This window comes from Triticum dicoccoides, chromosome 4A, assembly GCF_002162155.2.
Source record: "Triticum dicoccoides isolate Atlit2015 ecotype Zavitan chromosome 4A, WEW_v2.0, whole genome shotgun sequence".
Classification (NCBI taxonomy): domain Eukaryota; kingdom Viridiplantae; phylum Streptophyta; class Magnoliopsida; order Poales; family Poaceae; genus Triticum; species Triticum dicoccoides.
In genome coordinates this window covers 152,764,317-152,788,501 of record NC_041386.1, presented here as the reverse complement: position 1 = coordinate 152,788,501, position 24,185 = coordinate 152,764,317, and positions in this window count along the sequence as shown.

Sequence of the window (24,185 nt, the reverse complement as noted above, 5' to 3'; positions counted from 1 at the left end):
ACTGGGCTTGTTCCTGAGGATTACCGCGCGCCGCTGCTTGGAGCAGCGTGGGGTCTTGGCGTGGAGGTGCAGGGATGCGATCTTGGCGCGCCGGCGCTGGGAGCGCGCGACCACCTTCTTGGGGACGAGGGATCTCTTGGCAGCTCCTTTCTTGCTGTGCAGGCGCCGGACGCGGAGGGTCTTGCCCTGGGGTTGCGCGCCTTGGAGCCAGGGCGCCTTCTTGGGGAGGAGGTGGTGGAGGCACCTCCTGATCCTCGCCTCCTACGCGGAATGGTGGGTGAGGCAACGAGAGGGACGGCAAGGGGGAGCCCCCTGCGGCGCTAACGAGCTCAGTGATGCGGGCGAGCCAGTCCTCGTAGAGGTCGTCGACTGGGAGGTAGTGCAGGAGCTCCCTTGCCAGGAGCAGCGCGGCGTGCGCGTCCGTGGGGGCGCGACGGGCATGGGACGACGAAGCAGCTAGAGTTAGCGACGGTGTCAAGGTGTGGCCCTCCCGTCGCACCGAAGGATGCGGGGACGAGGCCTGCAGCTCGTTCCCCGCCAGGCCGGTGGCGGCGTTGGCGGCAGGCGACGGGGAATGACGAGGGCGTCCACCGACAGGCGCCATCTGGGAGACGCGGGTGGCGAGAGCAGCCCAGCACTCGGCGAGAGCCCGACGAGCATCGGCCATGGACACGACGAAAGATCACGCGCGAATAGCGGAAGAAAGATTCCGGCGCACCCCTACCTGATGCGCCAAATGTCGGATTTCGGGTTCCGGCAGACCTTTGAGGTTCGAACACTGGGGTGCGCGCGGAGATCTCTCCCCTACCAATCTACGTCCAATCTCCTCGTGTGATCTAAGTTGGAAACAATGAACAACACAAGGGACACGAGGTTTATACTGGTTCGGGCCACCGTTGTGGTGTAATACCCTACTCCAGTGTGTGGTGTGGTGGATTGCCTCAGGGTTGATGATGAACAGTACAAGGGAAGAACATCCTCGCGAGAGGTGTTCTTGAGCTAGTGCGATGAACTGCTGGGGTGAGTTCAGTCACCTCTCTCTCTCTCTCTCTCTACTAGGGCTCTATCAGATCTCTAGATGTCTAGGTGTGTCGATCCCCCCATGACTCTCTTTCTCTAGAAGTCTCGATGTCTCACCGTCCCTCGATGTCTCTCCCTTTTTCTCCCCCTTTCCACTCTGCGGTGGCTAGCTCTATTTATAGAGGACCTGGGCCTCTCCCCAAAAAATGAGCGGGAAGGGCGCCAACAATTGGCCATTTTGAAGGGGAACATCTAGTACAAGTTATCCTGACCAAAGGTGGTCTTCGGCTGCCAAAACACTGCTGGTGACGCCGTCTTGGGCTCCACGGTGACCTCTGTCCTACCGCTCCGTTGGTCTTGGTCTCGTTGCACCGGAATGGTAACCTTTGCCCGATGCCTTGGCCTGTGCTTGCCCCCTTTGCACCAAAGGGGAAACAAGGACATTGCGCAGGCCGGCGCCCGCCTGGCGCCCGCCTGGTCTCGATCGTCATGGCTTGCGTCACGGGCTCCTCACTAGGTACCCATGCCTTGATCTCTCTGCCTCCTCGCGAGCCTGCCTGATGAGGCTGCCTCTGAGGAAGCTTCCTGTCGTCCGCCCCGCGAGGCTTGGCCCCTCGCGAGGGTCTTGAGCTTCAGCTGATGAAGATGGGCTGCGCTGGTCCCCCACTTGAGCCATGTCGCGGGCCGCAGGCAGGCAAGTCTGGGGACCCCCGTTCCTAGAACGCCGACAGTTATGGACTCTATGTATCCCTATGAGTAGTTGCTATCAATCTTGTAAAGTTTTTTTGATAAATTTTTGTCACCCAAAAATTTTCAGAATTTTTTTACGCGAATATGATGAACCTTTTTGGAAGGAGTTCTTCGAGGAGGAGATCCTCGGGGGCATCTTCTAGTGACAGCTCCGCTCGTCGGTCTTATGTTGAACCAAGTGAAAGTTCTATATGAGATGCCACCACCAAAACATGCATATGGCCATGCGATGATTATATGGCGAGTGTAGGCATCAAGGAGGAATTTGAGTAGTATGATCACAACACCGATCTCGCTCCCTACATTTCAGATAAGTGCAATCAACACCACACTCTCAGTGAATCATTTTTCAGAGGATTTAAATTCCATCCCCGTGAGTCTAGGGTGTCATTTAAACTGTATGAAAATATTTTGACCATATCACTAGAGAGATTTGCTCAACATTGCAAAATTCCATTCTGGGGTTCGCTTGACGAACCACCAAGAGTTGAGTTCCAAACATTTTTGAGTAGCCTTTGCAACTGTGAGACGAGGGGAGTGACGCAAGGTAGAAGAACGAGCATTCATTTTCCCGCAATTCAGTACTTTGCATTATTCAATGGAAAATGTGTTGTAGGCAAACAAGATTGCAGTACACTTTGTGCTCCAGACTTGAGCCTCATACGCACCGCTCTCACCGGTGATAGAAGTTAGAATATTGGAGCAATTGTTGCACGCAGATTGCAACACAACGCTCATAGTGGTTATTCCAATGGTGGCATTTATGCCACATGCTTAGCAAGAGAGCTGGTTGATGCGCCTTTAACCTATTACCCTATTTTACCTACTCAATATTTAGACTTTCATGCTATGAAACGCCATAAAATCCATAAAGGTGAACCCCATAATTTTACCTATAAACTGCTATTCAATCAAGATTCTGTTGTGCACACATATTTGCCTGGGCCTGCTCTCTTTGACTATCACAGCAGGGGAATATATTTTGTTCTTGAGAGCGAGGCCCGATCTCACAACACGGCGGTTGTGGCCACACGGCGGGCTGAGGCATCCGCACCGAGAGCCTACGTGAGCTACCACCCCGATTACTATGCATGCTACTGACTGATTACCAAGTTAGGCCAAAAGCCTAAGCTTGGGGGAGTACGTATTTCCATCGACGTTACATTCATGTTCACACATTTAATTTGTCGGTGTCCACACTTTTTCATTGTATTATCCATGTTAAATTTATTTTCTCGCTTTCTTCTTGTGTGTTTGAAAAACTTTGAGAAAATCCAAAAAAAATTCCTGCTTCTTTTTAATTTTCTTTCTAGAGTAGTTAGTTGTAGCACTAAAAAGAAAACCCAAAAAGGTTTCCTTGTTCTTCTTTTGCTTGTTGGGAGCTTTGCCGTGTACATAGTTTTTCTCGTTTTTGCTTTTCACTTTTATTTGCTTGTTCAGAAAAACAAAAAATCCAAAAATATTTCGATGTGTTTCTCTGAATTTCTTTTCTTTTTATTTGAGTCATCCCGAGGAGAAGAGCACGATGAAATTGTTGAGCGGCTCTCATATGCATTATTGTTTACCTAACAAAGAGCTCATTTTACCTTGTCTTCTCCTGTTGAATAAAATGTTTGCAGATTCCAGCTTAGTCCACAGCACTCTTGCACTATTATTATTTTCATATCGTTCGATCGTGCAAGTGAAAGGCAATAATGACGATACTCGATGAACTGGCCGTGGCAGAGGGAAACAGGTATGAACTCGATTTGTTCTAGTTTTGTAAATATGTTTAACCTAGTATCCATGATTCAGCCCATTTTGATTAAACATGTTTGCAATGCCAATTAGAGATTATAGTTTCTCATGCCAGGAATAAGTAGCTAGGAGTGGATAATGATTTATCTTGAATGTCAACATTATGTTAAAATGATTGTGATGTAGTATGATGATATGCTATTCTCCTCTGAATGTTCGAGTGGCTTGACTTGGCACATGTTCATGCATGTAGTTGAATCAAAACCAACATAGCCTCTATGATATTTATGTTCATGGTGTTCATACCCTACTCATGCTAGTATCCAATGTTACTTATGCATAATGCATGTTCATGACCGTTGTTGCTCTCTAGTTGGCCGCTTCTCAATCTAATTGCTAGCCTTCACCTGTACTAAGTGGGAACTCTGCTTGTACATCCAAAACCTTGAACCCAAGTCATTCTAGATGAGTCCACCATACCTACCTATATGCGGTATTACCCTACTGTCCTAAGTAAATTTGCATGTGCCACCTCTAAAAACATCAAATAAATATCCTTTTTGTGTGCCTAGATCATTCATGGAACGACAAGAGGTAGTCGGTATCTTCCATGCTAAGCGGGTTAATCTCAGGTTGAGTGTTTATTCACTCAGCACTGCATGAGAAAAGGATGGTAATAGGGATTCCCAGTCCCAAACTGCAAACAGAAAAGAGCTTACAAATAATCAAACAAAAACTCCTATGGAGTCATAACCTTTACTTTATCACTTGGGAACCGCCACAAGCATGTTTAGCATGGGAGATATTGATAACTGATGGTCGTGAAGTAAACAACAAGGGTGCATTTCTCAAAATTTCATTTACCTCTATTTTTAAAAACTTGAGCTCTAGCACCTCTGCAAATCACTGCGTCCCTCTGCGAAGGTACTATCTATTTACTTTTATGTTGTGTCATCACCTTCTCAAATAAGCGCCAGAACCTGTGAGCACTGTTGTCATGCTGATGCATTGTGTGTAGCTAATGTTGGGTGCGTCATGACTGGATCTTTTCTACCCTTAATTACAATGTTTAGTCGCTGCTTGAACTTTTGAGGTGCTCTGCATTTATGTTTTGCGGTCTCAGAAAGGGCTAGGCAGATACCACTATTGTCATATTATAAAATGGTTGTTCTGTCAACGTGTTGCTATTTGATATATCTTATTATTGCTCGCTAGCTGATTGTGTCATTGATATGAGTTAATAAAAAATTTAAGAGTTATTGTCGGCATGGTTAGTTATAATGTTGGCTGAAAACCTATGTGATGCTTAAGCTTATTTATGCAAACAAGAGCAAAAGAGTTCGTAAAAGTTTTGTTTTCACTTCCAGTTTATCAACTAAATTGCTTGAGGACAAGCAAAGGTTTAAGCTTGGGGGAGTTGATACGTATCCAACGTATCTACTTTTTCTAACCCTTTTCCTCTTGTTTTGGACTCTAATTTGCATTATTTGAATGAAACTAACCTCAGACGGATGCTGTTTTCACCAGAAGTACCTTGGTGTTGTTTTTGTGCAGAAATAAAAGTTCTCAGAATGGAATGAAAGTTTGCGAGGAATTTTTTGAATCAATAAAGAGAATTTCTGCAGCCAAGACCCACCAGAGGGGGAGGGTGGGCACATCCCACCAGGGCGCCCCCCTCCAGGCGCGCCCAGGTGGGTCGTCCCACCTGGTGGCCCCGTGATGTCTACTACACAACCTTCTTCTCGTAGACGTTGTTGGGCCTCCAAGTGCAGAGGTTTGTAGGACAGTAGCAAATTTCCCTCAAGTGGATGACCTAAGGTTTATCAATCCGTAGGAGGCGTAGGATGAAGATGGTCTCTCTCAAGCAACCCTGCAACCAAATAACAAAGAGTCTCTTGTGTCCCCAACAGACCCAATACAATGGTAGATTGTATAGGTGCACTAGTTCGGCAAAGAGATGGTGAAACAAGTGGTATATGGATGGTAGATAGAGGTATTTGTAATCTGAAAATATAAAAACAGCAAGGTAACTAATGATAAAAGTGAGCGTAAACAGTATTGCAATGGTAGTAAACAAGGCCTAGGGTTCATACTTTCACTAGTGCAAGTTCTCTCAACAATAATAACATAATTGGATCACATAACTATCCCTCAACATGCAACAAAGAGTCACTCCAAAGTCACTAATAGCGGAGAACAAACGAAGAGATTATGGTAGGGTACGAAACCACCTCAAAGTTATTCTTTCCAATCAATCCGTTGGGCTATTCCTATAAGTGTCACAAACAGCCCTAGAGTTCGTACTAGAATAACACCTTAAGACACAAATCAACCAAAACCCTAATGTCACCTAGATACTCCAATGTCACCTCAAGTATCTGTGGGTATGATTATACGATATGCATCACACAATCTCAGATTCATCTATTCAACCAACACATAGAACCTCAAAGAGTGCCCCAAAATTTCTACTGGAGAATCACGACGAAAACGTGTGCCAACCCCTATGCATAGGTTCATGGGTGGAACCCGCAAGTTGATCACCAAAACATACATAAAGTGAAGCACGTGGTATCCCATTGTCACCATAGATACGCACGGCAAGACATACATCAAGTGTTCTCAAATCTTTAAAGACTCAATCAGATAGGATAACTTCAAAGGGAAAACTCAATCCATTACAAGAGAATAGAGGGGGGAGAAAACATCATAAGATCCAACTATAATAGCAAAGTTCGTGATACATCAAGATCGTATCACCTCAAGAACACGAGAGAGAGATCAAACACATAGCTACTGGTACATACCCTCAGCCCCGAGGGAGAACTACTCCCTCCTCGTCATGGAGAGCACCGGGATGATAAAGATGGCCACCGGAGAGGGATTCCCCCTCCGGCAGGGTGCCGGAACGGGTCTAGATTGGCTTTCGGTGGCTACGGAGGCTTCTGGCGGCGGAACTCCCGATCTATTGTGCTCCCCGATCGTTTTAGGGTATATGGAGATATATAGGCGGAAGAAGTACGTCAGGGGGGCCACGAGGGGCCCAAGAGGGTGGAGGGCGCGCCCAGGGGTGGTGGGCGCACCACCTGCCTCATGGCTTCCTCGTAGACCCCCTGACGTGCACTCCAAGTCCTCTGGGCTTCTTCTGATCCAAAAATAAGTTCCGTGAAGTTTCAGGTCAATTGGACTCTGTTTGGCTTTCCCTTTCTACGATATTCTAACACAAGGTAAAACACAGAAACTGGCACTGGGCTCTGGGTTAATAGGTTAGTCCCAAAAATAATATAAAAGTGCATAATAAAACCCATAAACATCCAAAGTTGATAATATAATAGCATGGAACAATCAAAAATTATAGATACGTTGGAGACATATCAGCATCCCCTAGCTTAATTCCTACTCGTCCTCGAGTAGGTAAATGATAAAAACAGAATTTTTGATGTGGAATGCTACCTAGCATATTTATCCATGTAATTCTCTTTATTTTGGCATGAATGTTCAGATCCATAAGATTCAAGACAAAAGTTTAATATTGACATAAAAATAATAATACTTCAAGCATACTAACTAAGTAATCATGTCTTCTCAAAATAACATGGCCAAAGAAAGCTATCCCTACAAAATCATATAGTCTGGCTATGCTCTATGTTCGCCACACAAAATATTTAAATCATGCACAACCCCGATGACAAGTGCTACGTGTTGAGCTTGTGTTGGTTTTCCCCGAAGAGGAAGGGATGATGCAGCAAAGTAGCATAAGTATTTCCCTCAGTTTTTGAGAACCAAGGTATCAATCCAGTAGGAGGCCACGCTCAAGTCCCTCGTACCTGCACAAAACGATAGCTACTTGCAACCAACGCGATTAGGGGTTGTCAATCCCTTCACGGTTACTTACGAGAGTGAGATCTGATAGATATAATATTTTTGGTATTTTTCGTATAAAGATGCAAAGTAAAAAGTAAAGGCAAAGTAAAAAAGCAAAGCAAGATTAAAGTGATGGAGATTGATATGATGAGAATAGACCCGGGGGCCATAGGTTTCACTAGTGGCTTCTCTCAAGAGCATAAGTATTCTACGGTGGGTGAAAAAATTACTGTTGAGCAATTGACATAATTGAGCATAGTTATGAGAATATCTAGGCATGATCATGTATATAGGCATCACGTCTGTGACAAGTAGATCGAAATGATTCTGCATCTACTACTATTACTCCACTCATCGACCGCTATCCAGCATGCATCTAGAGTGTTAAGTTAAAAACAGAATAACGCCTTAAGCAAGATGACATGATGTAGAGAGATAAATTCATGCAATATGAAATAAACCCCATCTTGTTATCCTTGATGGCAACGATGCAATACGTGCCTTGCTGCCCCTTCTGTCACTGGGAAAGGACACCGCAAGATCGAACCCAAAGCTAAGCACTTCTGCCATGGCAAGAACTACCAATCTAGTTGGCCAAACCAAACGGATAATTCGAAGAGACTTGCAAAGATAAACTATCATACATAAAAGAATTCAGAGAAGATTCAAATATTATTCATATGTAGACTTGATCATAAACCCACAATTCATCGGTCTCAACAAACACACCGCAAAAATAAGATTACATCGAATAGATCTCCACAAGAGAGGGGGAGAACTTTGTATTGAGATCCAAAAAGAGAGAAGAAGCCATCTAGCTACTAACTATGGACCCGAAGGTCTGAGGTAAACTACTCACACTTCATCGGAGAGGCTATGATGACGAGAAGCCCTCCATGATGATGGCCCTCTCCGGCGGAGCTCCGGAACAGGCCCCAAGATGGGATCTCGTGGATACAGAAACTTGCGGCGGTGGAATTAGGATTTTGGCTCCTTTTCTGATCATTTGGGGGTACGTAGGTATATATAGGAGGAAGGAGTATGTCGGTGGAGCATCGAGGGGCCCACGAGGCAGGGGGTGCGCCCTAGGGGGGCGCCCCCCACCCTCGTGACCTCCCCTTTGACTCCTTGGAGTAGGGTCCAAGTCTCCTGGATCACGTTCGCTGAGAAAATCACGTTACCGAAGGTTTTATTCTGTTTGGACTCCGTTTGATATTATGTTTCTCCGAAACACTGAAATAGGCAAAAAAAATAACAATTCTGGGTTGGGCCTCCGGTTAATTGGTTAGTCCCAAAAATAATATAAAAGTGGAAAATAAAGGCCAATATAGTCCAAAACAGTAGATAATATAGCATGGAGCAATCAAAAATTATAGATACCTTGGAGACGTATCAGGCATCCCCAAGCTTAATTCCTGCTCGTCCTCGAGTAGGTAAATGATTGAAAGAGAATTTTTGATGCGGAGTGCTACTTGGCATAATTTCAATGCAAATCTTCTTAATTGTGATATGAATATTCAGATTCGAAAGATTCAAGACAAAAGTTTATATTGACATAAAAATAATAATACTTCAAGCATACTAACAAAGCAATTATGTCTTCTCAAAATAACATGGCCAAAGGAAGTTATCCTTACAAAATCATATAGTCTGGCTATGCTCTATCTTCACCACACAAAATATTTAAATCATGCACAACCCCGATGACAAGCCAAGCAATTGTTTCATACTCTAACTTTTTCAAAACCTTTTCAATCTTCACGCAATACATGAGCGTGAGCCATGGATATAGCACTATAGGTGGAATAGAATGGTGGTTGTGGAGAAGACAAAAAGGAGGGGAAGATAGTCTCACATCAACTAGGCATATCAACGGGCTATGGAGATGCCCATCAATAGATATCAATGTGAGTGAGTAGGGATTGCCATGCAACGGATGCACTAGAGCTATAAGTATATGAAAGCTCAAAAAGAAACTAAGTGGGTGTGCATCCAACTTGCTTGCTCATGAAGACCTAGGGCAATTTGAGTAAGCCCATCATTTGAATATACAAGCCAAGTTCTATAATGTAAAATTCCCACTAGTATATGAAAGTGATAACATGAGAGACTCTCTACTATGAATATCATGGTGCTACTTTGAAGCACAAGTGTGGTAAAAGGATAGTAACATTGTCCCTTCTCTCTTTTTCTCTCATCATTTTTTATATATTTTTTATTTGGGCCTTTTCTCTTTTTTTATGGCCTCTTTTCTTTCTTTTTTTATTTGGGCTTCTTTGGCCTCTTTTATTTATTTTTCGTCCGGAGTCTCATCCCGACTTATGGGGGAATCATAGTCTCCATCATCCTTTCCTCACTGGGACAATGCTCTAATAATGATGATCATCACACTTTTATTTTTCTTACAACTCAACAATTACAACTCGATACTTAGAACAAAATATGACTCTCTCTGAATGCATCCGGCGGTGTACCGGGATATGCAATATGACAATGATGGAATGTGTCATGAACGGAACGGTGGAAAGTTGCATGGCAATATATCTCAGAATGGCTATGGAAATGCCATGATAGGTAGGTATGGTGGCTGTTTTGAGGAAGGTATATGGTAGGTGTATGATACCGGCGAAAGGTGTGCGGTATTAGAGATGCTAGCAAAGGTGGAAGGGTGAGAGTGCGTATAATCCATGGACTCAACATTAGTCATAAAGAACTCATATACTTATTGCAAAAATCTAGAAGTTATCAAAGCAAAGTATTACGCGCATGCTCCTAGGGGGGTAGATTGGTAGGAAAAAACCATCGCTCGTCCCCGACTGCCACTCAAAAGGAAGGCAATCAATAAATAAATCATGCTTCGACTTCATCACATAACGGTTCACCATACGTGCATGCTACGGGAATCACAAACTTTAACACAAGTATTCCTTAAATTCACAACTACTCAACTAGCATGACTTTAATATTATCACCTCCATATCTCAAAACAATTATCATGCTTCAATCTATTCTTAGTATTCAACACACTCAAAAGAAAGTTTCACAAATCTTGAATACCAAGCATATTATTATTAAGCAAATTACCATGCTATTAAGATTATCAAAATAATTTAAGTGAAGCATGAGAGATCAATAGTTTCTTTAAAACAAATCCACCACCGTGCTCTAAAAGATCTAAGTGAAGCACATAGAGCAAAATTATAACACTCAAAAGATATAAGTGAAGCACATAGAGCAAAATTACTTAGCTCAAAAGATATAAGTGAAGCACATAGAGTATTCTATCAAATTTTAATTCATGTATGGCTCTCTCAAAAGCTGTGTACAGCAAGGACGATTGTGGCATACTAAGACATAAATACACAAATAATACAAGATGCTCCAAGCAAAACACATATCATGTTGGTGAATAAAAATATAGCTCCAAGTAAATTACCGATGGAAGTGAACGAAAAGAGGGGATGCCTTCCGGGGCATCCCCAAGCTTTGACTTCTTGGTGTCCTTGGATTATCTTGGGGGTGCCATGGGCATCCCCAAGCTTAGGCTCTTGCCACTCCTTGTTCCATTATCCATCAAAAGAATTCACCCAAAACTTCAAAACTTCACAGCACAAAACTCAAAATAGAAAACTCGTGAGCTCCGTTAGCGAAAGAAAACAAAAGACCACTTCAAGGTACTGTAATGAACTCATTCTTTATTTATATTTGTGTTAAGACTACTGTATTCCAACTTCTCTATGGATTATAAACTATTTTACTAGCCATAGATTCATCAAAATAAGCAAACAACACACGAAAAACAGAATCTGTCAAAAACAGAACAGTCTGTAGTAATCTGTAGCTAGCGCAAGATCTGGAACCCCAATAATCCTAAAATAAATTTCTGGACGTGAGGAATTTATCTATTAATAATCTTCACAAAGAATTAACTAAATATCACTCTTCAAATATAAATTACAGCAGTTCTCGTGAGTGCTAAACTTTCTGTTTTTTTACAGCAAGTTCAACAAGACTTTCCCCAAGTCTTCCCAATGGTTCTACTTGGCACAAACACTAATTAAACACAAAAAACACAACCAAAACATAGGATAAATAATTTATTTATTACTAAGCAGGAGCAAAAAGCAAGGAATAAAAATAAAATTGGGTTGCCTCCCAACAAGCGCTATCGTTTAACGCCCCTAGCTAGGCATAAAAGCGAGGATAGATCTAGGTATTGCCATTTTTGGTTTTAGGGAGAAAGAGAGCAAACTTGTTATCTATGGAATTAATCTTTCTATTTTGACAAAGTACATGTCCATTAATTGTAGAAGAAAGATTAAGAATGTTGCGGAAATTGGCATCTAGGCTAGCTTTGATCTCTTTAATAGATTCGTTTTGGTAAGAAAGCAAGAGAGATGTGATTTCAGCTTTCTCATTAATGGGATGCCCAAATATAGTTTTCATCCTCTCATAGGTATCTACGGGGTCCCCTTCAAGGAAACCCCCTTCAAAAATAGAATCTAAAACTTGTTTGACCAAAGCGGGTAGCCCAACATAAAAGCATATTAAGTAAACCTCAATTTGATATTGGGGTACATAGCTAGCCCGGATCCTTAACAGCCTATCCCAAGCATCATTCAAAGATTCATCAATTAAATAACGAAAAATTCCAGAATCATCTTCATCAAAATTACTAAGGTTCTCATTGTTAACTCCGGCAAGTTGTTCTATAGCATTCTGATTTATGAGTTTAGATAAGATAGCAGGATTGTCTAAAGCACTAGAACTTGGGAGAGAACCCCCAACTCTTTTTGGTTCTGACATGGCGAGGGAAAAGAGGCAAATAGAGAGGGAGGATAGAGAGAGGGGGCGAATAAAACGGCAAGGGTGAAGTGGGGGAGAGGAAAATGAGAGGCAAATGGCAAATAATGTAATGCGAGAGATAGGGATTGTGATGGGTACTTGGTATGTTGACATTTTGCGTAGACTCCCCGGCAACGGCGCCAGAAATCCTTCTTGCTACGTCTTGAGCTTGCGTTGGTTTTCCCCGAAGAGGAAGGGATGATGCAGCAGAGTAGCGTAAGTATTTCCCTCAGTTTTTGAGAACCAAGGTATCAATCCAGTAGGAGGCCATGCTCAAGTCCCTCGTACCTGCACAAAACGATAGCTACTCGCAACCAACACGATTAGGGGTTGTCAATCCCTTCACAGTCACTTACGAGAGTGAGATCTGATAGATATAATATTTTTGGTATGTTTGGTATAAAGATGCAAAGTAAAAAATAAAGGCAAAGTAAAAAAGCAAAGCAAGATTAAAGTGATGGAGATTGATATGATGAGAATAGACCCGGGGGCCATAGGTTTGACTAGTGGTTTCTCTCAAGAGCATAAGTGTTCTACGGTGGGTGAACAAATTACTGTTGAGCAATTGACAGAATTGAGCATGGTTATGAGAATATCTAGGCATGATCATGTATATAGGCATCACGTCCGTGACAAGTAGATCGAAACGATTCTGCATCTACTACTATTACTCCACTCATCGACCGCTATCCAGCATGCATCTAGAGTATTAAGTTAAAAACAGAGTAACACCTTAAGCAAGATGACATGATGTAGAGAGATAAATTCATGCAATATGAAATAAACCCCATCTTGTTATCCTTGATGGCAATGATGCAATACGTGCCTTGCCGCCCCTTCTGTCACTGGGAAAGGACACCGCAAGATCGAACCCAAAGCTAAGCACTTCTCCCATGGCAAGAACTACCAATCTAGTTGGCCAAACCAAACGGATAATTCGAAGAGACTTGCAAAGATAACCAATCATACATAAAAGAATTCAGAGAAGATTCAAATATTATTCATAGATAGACTTGATCATAAACACACAATTCATCGGTCTGAACAAACACACCGCAAAAAGAAGATTACATCGAATAGATCTCCACAAGAGAGGGGGAGAACTTTGTATTGAGATCCAAAAAGAGAGAAGAAGCCATCTAGCTACTAACTATGGACCTGAAGGTCTGAGGTAAACTACTCACACTTCATCGGAGAGGCTATGATGATGTAGAAGCCCTCTGTGATGACGGCCATCTCCGGCGGAGCTCCGGAACAGGCCCTAAGATGGGATCTCGTGGATACAGAAAGTTGCGGTGGTGGAATTAGGTTTTTGGCTCCTCTTCTGATCGTTTGGGGGGTACATAGGTATATATAGGAGGAAGGAGTACGTCGGTGGAGCACCGAGGGGCCCATGAGGCAGGGGGTGCGCCCTAGGGGGCGGCACCCTCGTGACCTCCTCTTTGACTCCTTGGAGTAGGGTCCTAGTCTCGCAACGGTGCACTAGAGCTATAAGTATATGAAAGCTCAAAAACAAACTAAGTGGGTGTGCATCCAACTTGCTTGCTCATGAAGACCTAGGGCATTTTGAGGAAGCCCATCATTGGAATATACAAGCCAAGTTCTATAATGAAAGATTCCCACTAGTATATGAAAGTGACAACATAGGAGATTCTCTATCATGAAGATCATGGTGCTACTTTGAAGCACAAGTGTGGTAAAAGGATAGTAGCATTCTCCCTTCTCTCTTTTTCTCTCATTTTTTATTTTTTTTATTTGGGTCTTTCTCTTTTTTTATGGCCTCCTTTTTTTATTTGGGCTTCTTTGGCCTCTTTTATTTATTTATTTTCGTCCGGAGTCTCATCCCGACTTGTGGGGGAATCATGGTCTCCATCATCCTTTCCTCACTGGGACAATGCTCTAATAATGATGATCATCACACTTTTATTTACTTACAACTCAAGAACTACAACTCGATACTTAGGAAAAGATATGACTCTATATGAATGCCTCCGGCGGTGTACCGGGATGTGCAATAACTCATGAGTGACATGCATGAAATAGTTATGAACGGTGGCTTTGACACAAATACGATGTCAACTACATGATCATGCAAAGCAATATGACAATGATGAAGTGTGTCATAATAAATGGAACGTTGGTAAGTTGCATGGCAATATATCTCAGAATGGCTATGGAAATGCCATAATAGGTAGGTATGGTGGCTGTTTTGAGGAAGGTAAATGGTGGGTTTATGGTACCGGCGAAAGTTGCGCGGTACTAGAGAGGCTAGCAATGGTGGAAGGGTGAGAGTGCGTATAATCCATGGACTCAACATTAGTCATAAAGAACTCACATACTTATTGCAAAAATCTATTAGTTATCGAAACAAAGTACTACGTGCATGCTCCTAGGGGGATAGATTTGTAGGAAAATACCATCGCTCGTCCCCGACCGCCACTCATAAGGAGGACAATCAATAAATAAATCATGCTCTGACTTCATCACATAACGGTTCACCATACGTGCATGCTATGGGAATCATAAACTTCAACACAAGTATTTCTCAAATTCACAACTACTCAACTATCATGACTCTAATATCACCATCTCCATATCTCAAAACAATCATCAAGTATCAAATTTCTCATAGTATTCAATGCACTCTATATGAAAGTTTTTATTATATCCCTCTTGGATGCCCATCATATTAGGACTAAATTCATAACCAAAGCAAATTACCATGCTGTTTAGGACTCTCAAAATAATATAAGTGAAGCATGAGAATTCATCTATTTCTTCAAAATAAAACTACCACCATGCTCTAAAAGATATAAGTGAAGCACTAGAGCAAACGACAAACTACTCCGAAAGATATAAGTGAAGATCAATGAGTAGTCGAATAATTATGCAACTATGTGAAGACTCTCTAACATTTAAGAATTTCAGATCTTGGTATTTTGTTCAAACAGAAAGCAAAACTAAATAAAATAAAATGACGCTCCAAGCAAAACACATATCATGTGGCAAATAAAAATATAGCTCCAAGTAAAGTTACCAATGAACGAAGACGAAAGAGGGGATGCCTTCCGGGGCATCCCCAAGCTTAGGCTTTTGGTTGTCCTTGAAGGTGCCTTGGGCATCCCCAAGCTTAGGCTCTTGCCACTCCTTATTTCATAGTCCATCGAATCTTTACCCAAAACTTGAAAACTTCACAACACAAAACTTAACAGAAAACTCGTAAGCTCCGTTAGTATAAGAAAGAAAATCACCATCATAAGGTACTGTTGTGAACTCATTCTTTATTTATATTGGTGTTAAACCTACTGTATTCCAACTTCTCTATGGTTTATAAACTATTTTACTAGCCATAGATTCATCAAAATAAGTAAACAACACATAGAAAACAGAATCTGTCGAAAACAGAACAGTCTGTAGTAATCTGGATCAAACATATACTTCTGGAACTCATAAAATTATAAAATAAATTGCTGGACGTGAGGAATTTATCTATTAATCATCTTCAAAAATAATTAACTAAATATCACTCTCCAAATAAAAATGGTAGCAATTCTCGTGAGCGCTAAAGTTTCTGTTTTTTACAGCAAGATCAATAAGACTTTCCTCAAGTCTTCCCAACGGTTCTACTTGGCACAAAAACTAATTAAAAGCATAAAACCACATCTAAACATAGGCTAGATGAATTATTTATTACTAAACAGGAACAAAATGCAAGGAACAAAAACAAAGTTGGGTTGCCTCCCAACAAGCGCTATCGTTTAACGCCCCTAGCTAGGCATGATGATTTCAATGATGCTCACATAAAAGATAAGAATTGAAACATAAAGAGAGCATCATGAAGAATATTGCTAATATATTTAAGTCTAACCCACTTCCTATGCATAGGGATTTTGTGAGCAAACAACTTATGGGAACAATAATCAACTAGCATAGGAAGGCAGAACAAGCATAACTTTAAAACTTTAAGCACATAGAGAGGAAACTTGATATTATTGCAATTCCTACAAGCATATGTTCCTCCCTCAAAATAATTTTCAGTATCATCATGAATGAATTCAACAATATAACCAGCACCTAAAGCATTCTTTTCATGATCTACAAGCATAGAAATTTTACTACTCTCCACATAAGAAAAATTCTTATCATTCGGAATAGTGGGAGTATCATAAGAGACTCGAATACTATAAATTATTTCCACATTCAAATAGTAATGTTCAGAAAAGGGGCAATCATAATCATGACAAGTTTTATAAATATAATCACTACTTTTCATAGCATAAGTATCATCACAATAATCATCATAGGTAGGAGGCATGTTATCATCATTATAAGTTTGCATATCAAAACTTGGGAGACTAAAACTATCATCTTCATTAAGCGTAGCATACCCAAGCTTGGGACAAACATTAATTTCTGCAAATATATTCTCAAAAACATCATCTGAATCAAACATAGCATCCCCAAGATTGGACCTTTTCATATCATAAGCATAATCACTCTCATCATTAATAGTATAGATAGCACCAATAGTATAGCAATTATCATATTCTTACAAGCAAGTGCCAAAAAGATTTTCAAGATCATAATAAGTATCATTATCTTCCACAATTATATTTTCATGAGGCACAATAGTAATAGGAGTAGCATTATTTGGGAGAGATATCTTTTTACCTCTCTTGTTTTTTCTTTTCTTCTTATTCACCACATCATGTGTGGGTTCAATCCTCTTTTTGGAGCTCCTTATTAATGAGATTGGTTGAATAGGAGGCTCCTCCTCGTTACCTGATTCATCATAAGAAATAATAGGAGGGTATTAGGAAGTCTCTTCCCTTTCATTAGTATTCTCTTCATCTTCTATTTGTGTTCTTTTCTTTATGTAGTTGGCAATATAAGGATTTTCAATACAATTCACCGCACAATACATATAAATTTTCTCTAGATCAAAATCAAGAAATATATCAAGATTAAACTTTGGAATACCCTCAGTTATACGTTTCATTTCCTCATACCCTAAAAGAAGACTAAGCTCTTTATGGTGCTCAAGGGTAATCAAATTATCACAATTTTTGGATACGATTCGGTCATGAAACAGTTTGCATTGGAGATTTAAATGACCATGTTCATTGCAAAGTTCACAAGGGATGCGAAAAATATTAAATTTTTCGGCACAATCATCAAGACTTTCTTGCAACAATTTAGTTTCTAAATACTTATGCCTCTTGCAATATCTATCTTCCCTATTTGGTGTATACTTGCAAACCCAATGCACTCCACAAAAATTAACATGTTTATAGGAGACATTTTCATCATAACTAGTGCAATCATCATTAGTACCATGGATATTCAAGGAGTTCATACTAACAACATTGCAATCATGCTCATCATTCAAAGATTTAGTGCCAAACATTTTAATGCATTCTTCTTCTAACACTTTGGCACAATTTTCCTTTCCATCATACTCACGAAAGATATTAAAAACATGAAGCGTATGAGACAAACTTAATTCCATTTTTTGTAGTTTTCTTTATAGACTAAACTAGTGATAAAACAAGAAACAAAAAGATTCGATTGCAAGATCTAAAGATATACCTTCAAGCACTCACCTCCCCGGCAACGGCGCCAGAAAAGAGCTTGATGTCTACTACACAACCTTCTTCTTGTTGACGTTGTTGGGCTTACAAGTGCAGAGGTTTGTAGGACAGTAGCAAATTTCCCTCAAGTGGATGACCTAAGGTTTATCAATCCGTAGGAGGCGTAGGATGAAGATGGTCTCTCTCAAGCAACCCTGCAACCAAATAACAAAGAGTCTCTTGTGTCCCCGACACACCCAATACAATGGTATATTGTATAGGTGCACTAGTTCGGCAAAGAGATGGTGAAACAAGTGGTATATGGATGGTAGATAGAGGTATTTGTAATCTGAAAATATAAAAACAGCAAGGTAACTAATGATAAAAGTGAGCGTAAAGGGTATTGCAATGATAGTAAACAAGGCCTAGGGTTCATACTTTCACTAGCGCAAGTTCTCTCAACAATAATAACATAATTGGATCACATAATTATCCCTCAACATGCAACAAAGAGTCACTCCAAAGTCACTAGTAGCAGAGAACAAATGAAGAGATTATGGTAGGGTGTGAAACCACCTCAAAGTTATTCTTTCCAATCAATCTGTTGGGCTATTCCTATAAATTTCACAAACAGCTCCAGAGTTTGTACTAGAATAACACCTTAAGACACAAATCAACCAAAACCCTAATGTCACCTAGATACTCCAATGTCACCTCAAGTATCCGTGGGCATGATTATACGATATGCATCACACAATCTCAGATTCATCTATTCAATCAACACATAGAAACTCAAAGAGTGCCCCAAAGTTTCTACCAGAGAATCACGACGAAAACATGTGCCAACCCCTATGCATAGGTTCATGGGCGGAACCCGCAAGTTGATCACCAAAACATACATCAAGTGAATCACGTGGTATCCCATTGTCACCACAGATACGCACGGCAAGACATACATCAAGTGTTCTCAAATCTTTAAAGACTCAATCCGATAAGATAACTTCAAAGGGAAAACTCAATCCATTACAAGAGAATAGAGGGGGGAGAAAACATCATAAGATCCAACTATAATAGCAAAGCTCGCGATACATCAAGATCGTATCACCTCAAGAACACGAGAGAGAGATCAAACACATAGCTACTGGTACATACCCTCAGCCCCGAGGGAGAACTACTCCCTCCTCGTCATGGAGAGCACCGGGATGATGAAGATGGCCACAGGAGAGGGATTCCCCCTCCGGCAGGGTGTCGGAATGGGTCTATATTGGCTTTCGGTGGCTACGAAGGCTTCTGGCGGTGGAACTCCCGATCTATTGTGCTCCCCGATCGTTTTAGGGTATATGGAGATATATAGGTGGAAGAAGTACGTCAGGGGGGACACGAGGGTGGAGGGCGCGTCCAGGGGGGTGGGCGTGCCCCCATGCCTCGTGGCTTCCTCGTTGATCCCCTGACGTGCACTCCAAGTCTTCTGGGCTTCTTCTGATCCAAAAGTAAGTTCTGTGAAGTTTCAGGTCAATTAGACTCCGTTTGGTTTTCCTTTTCTGCGATAGTCTCAAACAAGGTAAAAACAAAAACTGGCTCTGGGCTCTGGGTTAATAGGTTAGTCCCAAAAATAATATAAAAGTGCATAATAAAGCCCATAAACATCCAAAGTTGATAATATAATAGCATGGAACAATCAAAAATTGTAGATACATTGGAGATGTATCACCCCACGGACCCTGAAACCTACGCTATAAAATCCTATTTTTCGATAAAACATCAAGGACAAAGAATTATCGCGTTCCATGAGACGGAGCCACCATCACCTCCTGTTCTTTATCCGGAGGCCAGATCTAGAGTTCGTTTGGGGCTCCGGAGAGGGGGATATTCGATCTTCATCATCACCAACCCTTCTCCATCGCCAATTCCATGATGCTCCCCACCGGGAGTGAGTAATTCCTTCATAGGCTCGTTGGTCGGTGAGGAGTTGGATGAGATTCATCATGTAATCTAGTTAGTCTTGTTAGGGCTTGATCCCTAGTATCCACTATGTTCTGAGATTGATGTTGCTATGACTTTGCCATGCTTAATGCTTGTCACTTTGCGCCCCGGTTGCAATGATTTTAGATCTGAACCGTTTATGTTATCACCATTATATCCATGTTCTAGATCCGATCTTGCAAGTTAGAATCACCTACTACGTGTTATGATCCGGCAACCCCAGTGTGACAATAGTCAAGACCACTCCCGGTGATGACCGTAGTTTGAGGAGTTCATGTATTCACCGTGTGTTAATGCTTTGTTCCAGTTCTTTTATTAAAAGGGGGCCTTAATATCCCTTGGTTTCTAAAAGGGCAAAAGATGGCATGCAAGTTCTTTCCATGAGCATGTATGACTATTTACGGAATACATGCCTACATTGTATTTATGAACTAGAGTTAGTGTTGTATTTCCCTAGGTTATGACTGTCACATGATTAATATCATCCAACAAATCACCGATCTAATGCCTATGAATTTCCCTTATATTGCTTTTGCTAAGATACTACTGCAGCTGTCACTATTGTTACTTCTACAAAATCATTGTTATCACTGTTACCGTTGCTATTGCTACTGCTACTACTATCAAACTATCATATTACTTTGCTACTGATCACTTTGTTGCAGATAATTAATCTCCAGGTGTGACTGAATTGACAACTCAGTTGCTAATACGTACAAATATTCTTTGGCTCCCCTTGTGTCGAATCTATAAATTTGGGTTGAATGCTCTACCCTAGAAAATTGTTGCGGTCCCCTAAACTTGTGGGTTATCAAACTCGTTATCAAATGACAACTCATGTCTATGGCTAGGAAACCATAGCCATCTTTGATCAACGAGCTAGTCTAGTAGAGGCACACTAGGGACACGTTGTTGTCTATATATCCACACATGTATCTGAGTTTCCGATCAATACAATTCTAGCATGGATAATAAAAGATTATCATGAACAGGGAAATATGATAATAACCAATTTATTATTGCCTCTAGGGCATATTTCCAACAGTCTCCCACTTGCACTAGAGTCAATAATCTAGTTCATATCGCCATGTTATTAACACTCATAGTTCACATCACCATGTGACTAACACCCAAAGAGTTGTTAGAGTCAATAATCTAGTCCACATCACCATGTGATTAACACTCAATGAGTTCTGGGGTTTGATCATGTTATGCTTGTGAGAGAGGTTTCAGTCAATGGGTCTTGTAACACCCCGGATATGACTTTCCCAATTTGTACTCCAACTCTTGCCGTTTCTGGCGTTAAGTTATTTTATTTTCTCGGGTTCGGGTTTTTGTCTCCGTGTATTGTTGTCATTGTCATGCATCTCATATCATGTCTTCATGTGCATTGCATTTGCATACGTGTTCATCTCATGCATTCGAGCATTTTCCCCGTTGTCCGTTTTGCATTCCGGCGCTCCGTTCTCCTCCGGTGGTCATTTCTAGCTTTCTTTCGTGTGTGGGGATTAAACATTTCCGGATTGGACCGAGACTTGCCAAGCGGCCTTGGTTTAGTACCGGTAGACCGCCTGTCAAGTTTCGTACCATTTGGACTTCGTTTGATACTCCAACGGTTAACTGAGGGACCGAAAAGGCCTCGTGTGTGTTGCAGCGCAACATCCCTCCAATTTGGCCCAAAACCCACCTAAACCTTCTCCATCATCTAGATCGTTCGATCACGATCGCGTGGCCGAAAACCGCACCTCATTTGGACTCTCCTAGCTCCCTCTATGCCTATATATAGACCCCCTCTGAAATCTTCTTCTCCTCCCTCCCGAAACCCTAGATCCGATCCTCCGCGCGCCGGACATTGTCTGCCGGCGCCGGACACGCCGCCGCCAGCCACCCCCGCGCCGCCACGTGGCAATGCCGCGCCACTCCCACCGAGGCCCGCTCGGGCCCGAGGCCGGCCCTCCTCCACCGCCTCTCGGGTCGCGCCTCCACCGCGCCCCACGCGCTCCTCTCCTCCGCACGCCGCCCCGCCACCCGACGCCGGCCGCCGCGCCGCCCCTCCACCCGACGCTGGCCGCCGCGCCGCCTCGCCCGTCGGCCGCCTCGCCGGCCACCTCGCCGGCTACCGCGCGCCCGGCGCCGCCGACCCCGCCGACCTCGTCGCCGGCGCCTCCCCGGCCGGCCCCTCCTCCTCTCCGGCAAGCCCCTGCTCCGGCGAGCTCGAGCAAGCTCCGGCCAGCTACAGTGCATCTCCGGCGAACCTCGGGGAGCGTGCCACCGGATCTCAGATCTAGATCCGTTTGGGTTGACTTTTTGCCCGAAATCCTAGTTCATGTGCCCATCTTCATCATGCTATAACTTCGCATGTGTAGCTCTGTTTTGGGCATATAGCATATCAAAATGTTCATCTCAGAGAGTCCATCATTTCATTCCATTGCATCGTTTTCATTTGAGTTCATCTTGATGCCCGAAATGCTGTTAGAAGAGGGCTACTTGAGATAATTGTCAGATCCGCTGCTCCATTTAGACATTTGTCATTTTTTCCATGATTATTGTGTGCATGATATGCCCATGAGCTCTACATATGTTTTGTTAAGGGTTTTGCCATCTTTCCAGAGGTGCAACCCATGTATTTTCATGATGGGTGTAGTGACTAGCACAATCTTGCAAAGTGAGGCACTTGGTAATGCTGATTTCAGGGACTTAGCATTTCCACTAAGTCCTTGATCTATTTATCTCATATGGCCATATGTTCTTGTTGTTTCCTAGTGATCCGTGCCTCTTTTGAGGATGATCAGTAAGGATGTTTTGTTAATCTTGTAGTGCTCTATCCATCCATGTCTTTGTTTGCAATTATGGAGCACCCTAGCTTGAGTCAATTGAGCTCTACTTTTGCTACTTTGTGAATCTGGGCAGATTGTCTACTTGTTAGCGATTTTGCCGATGATGTTGTAGTTGATCCGTGCATGATATGTTATTGTTCTTTCCATGTCTAGCTTGCACTTTGTGAATTCCTCATGGGTGTATGCTTAGTTTGTCATGACTTGCTCCGTAGTGAGAGCATCGAGCTCGTAAACATGCCTACTTGATATCTGTTTTCAGCATGCTCCAGTTTTCACTAAGTCTGAGAACCGATTATGTTTTTGCCATGTTCACATGCTTGCAATTGTATTTTCTGATCCCTTTTGGCTCAAGGTCACTAAGGGACTTTTGTTAAGCTCTTTGAGTAGCTCCATGCTATGCTTTACTTTGCCATGTTCAGGTCCTATAGCATATAGTTTTTTTGCTCCGAAGAGTGCTACCTGATCTGAAATTCCAGACAAGTGTTAATTTCACTAAGTCTGAGATCTGTTTGTCATATGCATTTTTGCCATGCTTGTTTGAACCTGTTAATGGATGATTTGGCCGTAGCTTAGTGCTAGACTTTTGTTAAGCATCTTGAATGCATTCCTGCCATGTATTTTGATGCCATGTTTGAGTGCTGTAGCATGTTCATCTCTTTGCATTTGGATGGCTACTTGCTGTAAATCGCAGACCGGTGTCATATTTGAATTGCTTGCCATTTCCAAACCTTAACTCCGATTCCAACGTTCTTTATATCCTTTTCAAGCGATTTCATCTCATCTTTCCAGTGGCATACTTGGATTTCCAAGTTGAGGCCAGGTTCATGCATCCCTTGTCAAATCTTGCATATGCATCCCGCATCGCATCCCGCATAGCATACCATCTTTGCATCATGTTGTTTGAGTTGTGCACGTGGTTGATTGTGTCCTTGTTGCTTGTTTGTCTTGTTTGGGTAGAGCTGGGAGACGAGTTCGCTAACGAGGAGCCCGTTGAGTTTGCTTTCGAGGATCCAGTCAACTCTGACAACTTTGCAGGCAAGATGATCATACCCTTGAAATCACTACTATCTTTGCTATGCTAGATTGCTCGCTCTTTTGCTATGCCAATGCTACGATGCCTACCACTTGCTTTCAAGCCTCCAAAATTGCCATGCCAAACCTCTAACCTGCCATGTCCTAGCAAACCGTTGATTGGCTATGTTACCGCTTTGCTCAGCCCCTCTTATAGCGTTGCTAGTTGTAGATGAAGATTGGAGGCCGTTCCTTGTTGGAACATTTATTTACTTGTTGGGATAGCATTATATTATCTTGTTATCTTAATGCATCTATATACTTGGTAAAGGGTGGAAGGCTCGGCCTCTCGCCTAGTGTTTTGTTCCACTCTTGCCGCCCTAGTTTCCGTCATATCGGTGTTATGTTCCCGGATTTTGCGTTCCTTACGCGGTTGGGTTATAATGGGAACCTCTTGATAGTTCGCCTTGATTAAAGCTTTTCCAGCAATGCCCAACCTTGGTTTTACCATTTGCCACCTAGCCTCTTTTTCCCTTGGGTTACCGGAGCCCGAGGGTCATCTTATTTA